The 11,325-nt window shown below is 38.0% G+C and overlaps 1 pseudogene; it reads left to right on the top strand.

Moving 5' to 3' along the window:
- Positions 1 to 3,509: 3,509 nt before the first annotated feature.
- On the top strand, positions 3,510 to 4,761 carry LOC116872360 (annotated as a pseudogene).
- Positions 4,762 to 11,325: the final 6,564 nt, after the last annotated feature.

Genomic DNA, 11,325 nt, shown 5'->3' with positions numbered 1-11,325 from the left:
CTGTGCTGGTATATTTAAGATAAAATATATTTCCTTATCAGGGAGTAGATTATCAGGGAATCATAAAATCTTAAAGTCACCAAGCTTAACCATGTTAAGTGTGGCCACAATGCTGGTATTTACTTTTCTGTCCATCTTATTTCTGCACATGTAATACAAAAATACCCACCTCCTCACATGGCTTCCCGTTCTGCTATGGTGAGCAGACAGGGTTCTAAAACTCTACCTGAAATGAAAGCTGAGTCCTCATCTATCAGCAATACTTTTATCTGCAGTGTTTCTTTGGCATGACACAGACTGCATTGTTCTTTCCCACAAATAGAGTAGCATTTTACATGTCTGGGATACTATCAGATCCCTCATAAAGGTTAAAGTCTTTTAGAAAATCTTCCACCAAAGATTGCAAGTTCCTACCATAATGTTGGTTTCTTTCCTGAATTCCAAGCTGCAGAATATGCTCTCTTGGAGTGGTTTAAACTGTTTTCCTTGCAAAATTCTGAACCACAGACTTGTTTATTCTTAGGCCATATATTTCTGCAAAGTGAGACTGGATCATCAGTCTTGCCTCATACATCACATTCTTGTTTGTTGGTTCCTTTCAACTCCTGACCAATGCACCTGCCTGTAACGTAAATATCTTGTGCTAACTGCCAAAATGTGGGGGACTCTCACTTGCAGGATACATCAAACCCTCTAGCTTTTTTGTTTTGCCTTGTTTCTGTTTATGTTATTGTCTTACCAGCTTTAATGAGCTATTATTGATGTGTAACATTGTGTAAGTTTAAAGTGTGCAACACATTGATTTAATATATTTATATAAACCCTTTGGTTTTTGTTTTCTTTTCTTTTCTTTTCTTTTCTTTTCTTTTCTTTTCTTTTCTTTTGTTATTGATCTCCATTTTTCACTTACTATCCATTCTGGGACATCACTCATTTTGGGAAATAATGATACCTGGAAGGGGAAAGTTATGCTATCTTTGTATCTAAAGGCATGTCTCTAATAACAGAAGGCCTCCTTATTTGTTGACCTTATCCTCATTCTTCATCCCCTACATGAATAGGTGGTATCACTAGGGGAAAATGGTCTGTAGACCACAGACACATCTTCACTGACTTGTTTTTCCTTTGCCCCATTTGTAGAAATGCACTTCCTTTGTAAATACAAGACTCTCAGTGTCTATATGATAAGTTAATTTTATGTGTCAACTTAGTTAGGCTCTGGAGCCCAGTTGTTGGTCAAAGACCAGTCTACATATTGTTGTGAAGGTAATTTTTATTTTTATTTATTTTTTTGTGAAGGTAATTTTTAAATATGATTAATATTTAAATCAGTAGACATTGAGTAAAGCATATTACCCTCCACAATGTGGTGGGTCTCATCTAATCTGTTGATGGCCTTAATAGCAAAGACTGAGGTTTTCAGAAAAAGAAAGAAATGTCCTCAAAATTGTAACACAGAAACTCTGCCTGAGTTTCTAGTGAGGCAGGAGATAATATATATGTATATATATATATATCTCCTGAATACAGAAACAGAGCCAACTTCTTATATTGAGAGAACCCTGACAAATACAGTGTGTATATATTTTGATGTATGTGTATATAGATAGATAGATAGATAAAAGATAGATAGGTAGGTAGAGCAAGCCTGCTATAACGGTAATAATGCAGACTTAAGCATACCATTTTTAAGTTAGTTAAGCTAATTAGTATATATTCACAGTTCAGCATTAAATAATATAAGAAAGCATATACCAATCCCACACAATCCCTCCCCTTCCCAAGCTTCTCAATCTTTTGGTTCCCTTTCCTAGGTTAGCTGTTGTGACCAGTTTTCTACGGAATTTTTCAGTTAGCCTTTGTATGTATAAACATGTATATGTTTTTATTTCCACAAAGTAATATATTATACAAAGTGTTTTGCACCTTTCTTTTTACTGTTAATATTTCATGAAGATGCTTCCATATAAGTTCACATAGAATGATCTCATTTTTTTTCACAATTTGTTGCCATAATTTTAACTATTGAAACTCATTTAGGATATTTCTAATTCACTGTTATGTCAAGCCATGCTGAAATCACATTATCCTAAAAACTGTATGTGTGTGTGTGTGTGTGTGTGTGTGTGTGTGAAAGCTATAGTTTATCTTTACAATATAATCCAGATGTGGAATTTCTGGGTCAAAGATTTATGTACTTTTTTAAATTTGTGAGGTAATGCTATGTTGATATTAATATGACAAATATTTTTATATGATTAATATATACTGGTACCACTCTGATATTTAAATAAAATTTATTACTATTTGGTGTCTGTGGTCCTATATAAGTGCAGGATACTTTTTTTTATTCTTGTCAAGCAATTCATTTGGAAACTTGTGATTCCTGATATTATCATAATTGCCACCTTGCTATTCGTGGAGTAATTCACTGAAAAACCTTTAAAACAAGTGCACTATTTGGGGATGGGCTACTAATATCACTGTATGAAATTCCTCGAAGTAGGATTATAGCAACAGCTGCATTGCCATAAAGCTCAGGGGGCATGGTTAGAGACTCACATAATGAGACAATTTGTATCTACATCAAGGAAGGGAGAAAATCTTAGTGAAAATATATTGAATTGTTAGATAAATCAAATCTCATATGAGATCTCAAAAAGTGATTGCAAGAAAAAACAGAGTTGCTTTTCCTAATAGATTCATTTTGTGTTTTGATTTCCGTAAAATCCTAAGAGGAGAAGACAGACAGGTGTTTGATGTAGGTTTTGTTTGAGTTCTAACCATTCTCCCTTGTCTCCTATTCATCATCAAAGCTTTTGCCAATCCTTCTGTTTCTGAAAAGTTTCTTTTTATTGTGTCAATTTCAAGAAAGAGAGAGAAATCACTGTACCTGTACTGACAATGACTACACTTCACGGCAATTTCATTTTATATGTTGTGCGCTCATCCAAGATGAAATGTTGGTAGTAGTTTCAGACACTTTAGCCAAGACATCAGAACTGTGGGGTGATATAAGTGTAGGAGAATTGTGTCCCTTTATGAATTTCTTCCTCAATCTTTCCCTTCAATCCACCAACAGCCCAGTTCATTTCTTAAATAGCTCTCACATCTACCCATACCTTTTTCATTTCTGCTGCTTTCCATGGACGGCCTTGCCCTTGTCCTCTCTTTTTCTCCTCACTAATGAATCTCCCTAAGTCCATATTAGTCTCCCTCCTACTTAAAATCCTCTGGTGACACTCATGTGCACTGAGAATGAAGACTAAACTAAGGGCCTGTCCCAGGAGGAAGGAAGCTGGAACCCAACCCAGTCCCAGCATTGTCAGCCCTAGTTGCTCTCGGGAGTGCTGGGGGACTAAGGCAAGATGGCCATATGGCTCTTGTTTAGAACAATTCATTACTACCAGGAGTGTCTTTGACTGTGGGCGTTCCTTCCCCAGGGGTGGTTGTTTAAGCCATAGAAAGTTGCACCCAAGCTTGTTTGACATCTGTCCCCTCAAATGTCCATGCTGCTGGGACCCGAGGGAGGTGTAGGATTTTTGGTCAAGCTCTATGGCCTGGCCTGGTCCTACTCTGTTGTTGAGGATGTGCAGGATGCTCTTTTCTCCTTTCTCAGTGCACTATTCATGATGAGTCTGCAGGCATTCATTTCATCTATACTAGAGAAGGCAGGCAGAGTAGAGAGGCTTTTGTTGAACTTGAACCAGAAAATGAGGTAACAATGGCCCTTAAAAAAGACAAGGAAGGCATGGGACACCAGTATCTTGAGGTGTCCGAGTCCCACAGAACTAAGAGGGATTGGGTGTTGAAACCCAGTGGTCCAAACAGTGCTGACACCACCAATGATGGCTTCATTTGGATGCACCAATGAAGAAATTGGTCCATTCTCATGGTTGGAAATTGTTCCAAATGGGATCACATTGCTTCTGACCCCAAGGGCAAGATTACAGAGAAAACCTTCCTGTAGCTTATATCCCAGGAGTCAGCTGAGAAGGTCCTAGAGAAGCACAAGGAGAGAATAGAGCACAGATACATTGAAGTGATCAAGAGCGGTCAGGAAGAAGTTAGTCATACACGGATCCTCCTCTCAAGTTCATGTCTGCACAGGGGCCGAAGTCTTACGACCACCCAGGCACAGCCAGGAAGCATGCTAGCATTGTCCAGCAAGCAGGCTGGAGAGGATGAGGTCTGGTCCTGATAGTGCAGGCTAAGGGAGCTACCAGAAGTACAGCAGCCTCAGTGATGGCTATGGCTTCACCAACCATCTGTTTTGGAGAGACCTCAGTTACTGTAATCTCTCAGGTATGTATGACCACAGATATGGAGACAGAGAATTTACTGCCCAGAGTACAACTGGACACTGTATCCACATGGGAGGACTGCCATTCACAGCCACAGAGAAGAGAATTTAATAACTTCTTTCCCTGCAATCCTGGGAGAGCCATATTGAGGTCGGCTCTGAACAAAGAGTGACCAGCCAAGCTGATGCTGAGTTTGCCATTCACAAAGAAGCTGTGGCATATATCTGTATCCAAAGACTGGACCAGCATGCAACAGAGCTATACAGAACTTTTCCTGAACTCCACAACTGGGGCCAGCTTTGGGGCGTATTGCAGCCAGATGATGCAAGGCATGGTGGTGTCAGCCTAGTCCACTCCCAGTGGCCACCAGAGCCAGTCTGTGAGTGGCTATTATAAGGCTGGCTTTGGAAGCATAAATAGCATGAGTGGAGATGACAAGTTTGGTAGGAGCATTTGAGTTACTGCAACCAAATTTTCACAGGCAGCCTAGAAGCAGTGAAAAGCAATTATGACTCTGGAGGAAGATGTGGGACCTGTTTTTGCACCACAAATTGTGAAATCTGGATTAAAAAATTGCCTCTTCAGTATTTTCTCATGCAAACTTTCTTCTAGCATGTGATAATGAGTTAACTAAAACTCCTTTCAGTTTTTCTCAATTAACATTTTGGTAGTGTACTTCAGAGTGCTGTTATCTGAGTTAAACTAGTTTAAGCACTTTAAATGAATATTTACACCACACCTTGAAGAGGTGTGCTTTTTTGGAAAACTCAAGGTGTTAGATCTCTAATTCAAAGAAGAACATTTCTCATTTTTGTTTATTCTAGTTTATTTTCATTTATAATCTTTTAAGCTAGATTTAAGCTTTTAAAAGTGACTTACTTTTGAAAATTCAGATACATGGCTAATACTGTAGGAACTGGTTGGTGATGCCTTGACTGAAACTGACTTTGTACTGTGATTTCCTTTTGGGTGTATTTTGCTAAGTGAAATTTCTTATATTTTTTTCATTAACTGATTTTTTTTTTCTTAAAATGATTTTTTTCACATACACAGAAATCTAAACCAAATAATAAAATAAAGCCTAAATTAAACTCTTAAATATGACCTTCAAAACTAGATAATTTAGCCACTGGCCAACTCCTCAGCCTCATACAGAAATTCTCTCTGTCATTTCATTCCCAAATCTCAGGGCTTCTCTTAGCCCCTCCTCTTACTTTAAACTCAGTATTACTTTAAATTCAAATGAGTAATAAGGTTGTTGGCAAAAAGGGCCAAGTAAAGACTTCCAATTTTTTTTTTCCATAAAAGAAATAACAAAACTCACAAAGATTTTCAAGAATGAACTTTTTTAAAACCCTGGGAATTAACAAGATACTTTTAATAATCCAAGGAGTGTTTATTCAGGAAAAGTTACTGAATCTTGGTAAGAACAGCAAGTATTATAGTGATATAATTTGCTCTAGTCGCATCCCCCCATCTCCAGTTCTGAGATAGTCTTGAAAATCAAAGGCCCAGAAACATGGTGAAAATCTGCAGCCTAGTAGCCACTTGAGATGGCAGCATGGGATCAGAGCTCCTTCAATGTTTCACTACAGAAAATGATTATTTAACAATCCAGTCATTCTCTGGAAGAACCCCCTCGCAAGTTTATCTTTACCTAACCTGACTCTGAGCTCCCTGTGTGAATAGGTTTTGTCCCAGGGCATTTGTTTTGAGTTGTTAATCTTTTTGTTTCTTCTGCCCCATTTAAGATACACAATTGCATAAAGAAATGACTGTAAATCTATATTGGTGGGCACACAATGCATAATAATGGGATTCGTATGACAATAGCCCTACGAAGGAAAAGAGAGGGAAAGGAGTAATGGAAGAGTAAAGTTTTTGTCTATAATTGAAATTAAGTTGGTATTAATCCTAATTAGATTGTTATAAATTAAGATATTAACTGGACTCCCCAGAGCAATGACCAAGAAAGTAACTCAAAAAATGAATATATAAAAATACTACTAAAGGCTAAATAACCCAAACAAAAATGGGCAATTTCAATAGATTTCTCTGAAAAATATACAAATGGCCAATAAAGACAAGAAAGGATATTCAACATCACTAATCATTAAAGAATGCAAATCTAAATGACAATGAGTTCATACCTCACACTTTCTAGGATGACCATTATAAAAAAGGCCACTGATAACAAGTGTTGGAGAGGCTATGGAGAAAAACGGAACCATCATACATTGCTAGTGAAAATATAAAATGGTAGCTCCACATTTCAGTAGTTCCTTAAAAAATTATGTATAGGGTTATCATGCAATCTAATAATCCCAATTATATGCCCCAAAGAATAAAAAAACACATGTTCGCACACAAAAAAATTGTACACAGGGATGCCTGGGTGGCTCAGTCAGTTAAACGTCTGACTTTGGCTCAGGTCATGATTCCAGGCTTCTGGGATGGAATCCCAGGTCAGGCTCACTGCTAAGCCAGGAGTCTGCTTCTCCCTCTTCCTCCCTCCCCCACCCCCACCTGGTGCTCTCTTGCTCTCTCTCTTTCTATCTCTCAAAACGAAAAAATAAAATCTTAAAAAAATACTGTGCACAAACGTTCATAGCAGAAATACTTACAAGAGCCGAAAAGTAGAAATAAGCCAAATATCTATCACCTGACATGAGCCTATAGATTAACAATCTGCAATTCACTTTCACCTATAATAAATATATTCTTTAAAATCATTTCACTTGGGGAACCTGGGTGTCTCAGTCGGTTGGGTGACTAAATCTTGATTTCTGCTTAGACCATGATGTCAGGGTTGTGGGATCAACCTCCACATCAAGCTTCTCATGCTCAGTGGAGCTTCAGCTTGGGATTCCATCTCTCCCTTTTCCTCTGCCCCTCCACTGCCCATGCGCTCTCTCTCTTTAAAATAAATAAATGATTCTACTAGTTAATCAAAATCATCCCTTGATCAAATAGAATTCAAACACACAATCACAGTCTTCTGAAATGGATACTCTTTTCAAGGAGAAAACAACAGACTTCAGGATCTGAGAGTTTTTAGTAAACAATGTTAATAGATGTAGAGTGAATATAATAAATGTAAAAACAGCAAAATTACATCTTTTACAGAGGATTTCTATTAAAGAAGATAGTGCTAAAACAATTTTTAAAAAGTATAAATGTCTTATTCAATAATTTTTAAAAAGTTTTCTAAATTTATTTGAGAGTCAGAAAGGTGGGGGGAGGAGCAGAGAGAGGGGGACAGGCAGTCTCCCCACTGAATGCAGAGTCTGAGCCAGGGCTTTATCTCAGGACCCTGAGATCATGACTTAAGCAAAATCAAGAGTCAGACGCTTAATCAACAGAGCCACCAGGTGCCTCTTAATAATTTTAATGAGGATTTGCTAAATGAAAACCTGAGCTATCTGTATTTTGAGAAAAAGCAAATTGAATATGTACATTGACATTATTTCATTAGCTGGAATCTTATCCATTCAAATAACAGAAAATCTTGATAGAATCTGAAAAATGATGCAGCAAGGAGATAGTTTCTAAAAATTGATTGGGCAGAGAATCATCAAAGAAAGTAGAAATCTGAATCTGCCCACCGTCAAGTTATGAACCAGGTAAAACTGTCTGATCAGGAGTAGGGGGGAAAAAAATGATATCGAGAAAAGAACCACAGCTTCTTTTTTACCCTCACATTGCCTCCTTTCTTCCTTCTGAAAACTCTAGGAATATTCTGCATGTGCAAATTGAGCTTCAGGAAAAACAAAAGAACGTCAGACAGATAAAAGTAGTCAAGGTACAAGAAATGTATCTGTTCCTGCAAGAGAGAAGATTCCTACTAGGGCTCCCAAGTGTTCCTATGGCAAGTTTCTGAGCATAGAAGGGATGCTCAAACCCAGTTGATACTCACTAGGACACTTCTCCATCAAAAACTATTGAAGTAAGCAAAGGACATTCAAAACACAAATCATTCTTCTTCACTGATGAACTTCTGATGTCTTTGGAATCCAAAGACAAGTACTTATCCCCACCCCCAAATCTGTAAAGGCTAGGGTAGACTCTCCCCAAGGGAATTGATGGGGAAAGATTCTGCGTTCTGGGTATGAAGAGCAGGGGACTGAGGAACTGGGTTGTCAGACATCTGACAACTGGTTGTCAGACATCTAGGGTCATATGTTTTTTTCTGCCTTTTTTGAAAAAACTTAGACAAGTTCAAAGAACAATACAACCACAACACTAAGATGAAAAAAACATTTGACATCACCAAAAATAGGCTTTTCCAGTTTCATGTAGCATGCATTCACTTTTGTTATGATATAAAATTTTCTACTTTTTAGTCATCGTTTTATAACTTTGTCAAAACTATGCAGAAGGAAAATAGGCTGCCTGGTTCTGTACGGCATGTATCACATGCTAAATGTTGGGAAATCCATAAATTCACAAAAACTATCATTTCTAGCAGTGACAGCAAGGGGTTTGCATATAGTAAAGAACAACACAGTCTCCATCCTCATAGGGTTTGCAATCTAGTGGTGAACCTAGAATATGCAAAAATCAAACAAACAAACAAACAAAAAACAAAAAAAAACAACAAAAAAAAAAACAAGGCATTGACATCAACAACAAATCATGTTGATAGTATTTGCCCTTAATATGATGTGATGAGAAAGACATTTTACTCTGGGTTCTTCCCCAGAATCCATACCCTGGTTTAAAAACATTAGACAAATTCCAGCTGAAGAGCATTCTACAAAATACTGAGGAACGTTCCTCAAAATTGCCAAGGCCAGAAACAAGGAAAGTCTGAGCCACTGTCATAGACAAAAGGGATCCGAAGAGACTGGAAAACTAAATGTGAGATGATGTCCTTGATAGACCCCTGGGAGAGAAAAAGTACAAGTAAAAACTAAGGTCTGAATAAAGCATGAACTTTGGTTAACAATAATTGTCAGCGTCAGTTCATTAGTCATAGCAAATGTACTATGCCTAAGGTAAGATGTGACCTATAGGGAAGTATAGGCATGGGGTATATGGGGACAGTGTACTATCCTCAAAACTTTTCTGTAACTCTAAAACCAGTCTGAAATAAAAAGTTTAGGGACGTCTGGGTGACTCAGTCAGTTAAGCATCTGTTTTAGGCTCAGGTCATGTTCTGGGAGTCCCAGGATGTAGCCCCATATCTGGCTCCCTGCTCAGTGAGGAGTCTGCTTCTCCCTCTGCCCTTCACCCCTCTCATGCTTTCTCAAGTAAATAAATAAAGCCTTTAAAAAATAAAATAAAATAAAATAAAAAGTTTAAAAACATGAAGCAATAAAATACATAAATCTTATAAGAAAAACTCAAACCCATAAACCTATGTGTAGCTTTTCATCTAGACTTGTGTTAATCAGGTATTATCTACTTTAAATTTGTCTTTAAAATTGTCTCCATTAACCAAACCCGTGTTTTGTGTGAAATCTAGTATCCTCCCAAGATTTCTCAACATTCCCGGGGAGCTTAAGTACATATGGTTATTTCTAGTTGCCAGAGTCCTTTTCTGATGAATTATTGATCTTATTTTGGCTTCTCTCCTGTGACCAATTTCTTCTCTCCTTTCTGCTAAAGAATTCACCTATTCCCTTATTCACGAATACCACTAAAACCTAAAAGTCATAGATGAACTTAGACCTCCTCCTACACCTCCCCACTCAAAAGCTCAGCAGGTGCTGGAGGTCCAGGCTTGGATAAAAATAGATTGGTTTTTGTTTATTTGTCCAAATTGTTCCAATAGAGAAGCCCCTGAAGTAAAGGCCTATATTTTTATATTCACACTGTTTGCATAGTACATGTAAGCAACACTGAAAATACACAAATGATCTCTTCCTGCTCTCTGGATACAGAATTTCATGAAGTTTCATGTCAGGAAATCAATACAGCACAGGCACCATACCAACAACTTTTCCCTAACACCCCACCACCACCAACAGCAGCTTTCTATTAATCAGAGTCCTGGTCGGAGATGAATCTTCTCAGATCAGAGACTATTCAGAGGATTGAGAACCAAAAATGGAGATAGCAATAGTCAGGGATCAGCAAAACAGGGAAGCCATTGCCACCCTAGGCTTGAAGAGGCAAGGAAAGGGGGTGGCGGTATGAGATCCAGAGGTTCTCAAGTCTCAGGGATATTGGGGCTTTGCAGAATCTGTGCAGAAGAGGGAGGCAGGAAGAGAAGTACCCTGCGCTCTCTCTCGCCATTTATTGTCCACTTATCTGCAGGTGCTTTCCACTGACCAAGTCCAACTAGAAATGTAGAAAGAGAGGCTCTATGGGAACCATTCTTCTGCGGCACAGAGCAGAAAGAAAGGAGCAGAGGATGGAAAAGGACCAGCACACGGCCTCACTGTAACTCCCAAAAGCATTGGGATACATCAACCTTTATTAAAAATTGCTGGTCCCTCCTCTTAAGACTGTATCTAATATCCCTCCAACCCATCCAACTCTTTTCCTCTTACATCATTATTTGGAAAACTTGAGCTTTCCACTCTCTGTTTACATCTAAGCCTCCACTGCCTTCTGTACCACCGAAGACAGATTATTGAGTGGTTCTACAGTGGACCATCTCTTCAGGTTCTCTTCTTCTACGATAAAAAAATAGCTGTAACTTGGGAATTTCTAACTTATTTGCTGCACTCTAGACTCAGGAGAGGAAGGAAAGACTAATAAAATAAAATAAAACTCACTCCCCATCCATTGGAACATAAAAGTGACTGCTATAGATTTTAGCTTTAAATTATATTGTCTCATGAGGAAGACTGAGCAAAAACATGAGGAGATAGAAATCTGTGCAAATGTACTCTAACACTAACACTGGCATTTTTAAATTAAAAAAATAAATTAATGAAAATGAGCATCTGTTGTAGAGCACTGCTGTTGAATTAAATGAGCAAAGGAATCTGCTCTCCCATCAAATGGAACTTACTACTTGGTATCCCTATTTCAATGGAGAAGGTTCTAAAGAATCATAGTACATCATATG

Source organism: Lontra canadensis, unplaced genomic scaffold, assembly GCF_010015895.1.
Source record: "Lontra canadensis isolate GAN:19392208 unplaced genomic scaffold, GSC_riverotter_1.0 scaffold29, whole genome shotgun sequence".
NCBI lineage: Eukaryota > Metazoa > Chordata > Mammalia > Carnivora > Mustelidae > Lontra > Lontra canadensis.
Note: the sequence above shows the minus strand (reverse complement) of the source record. Positions and strands in the feature narration are given on the sequence as shown.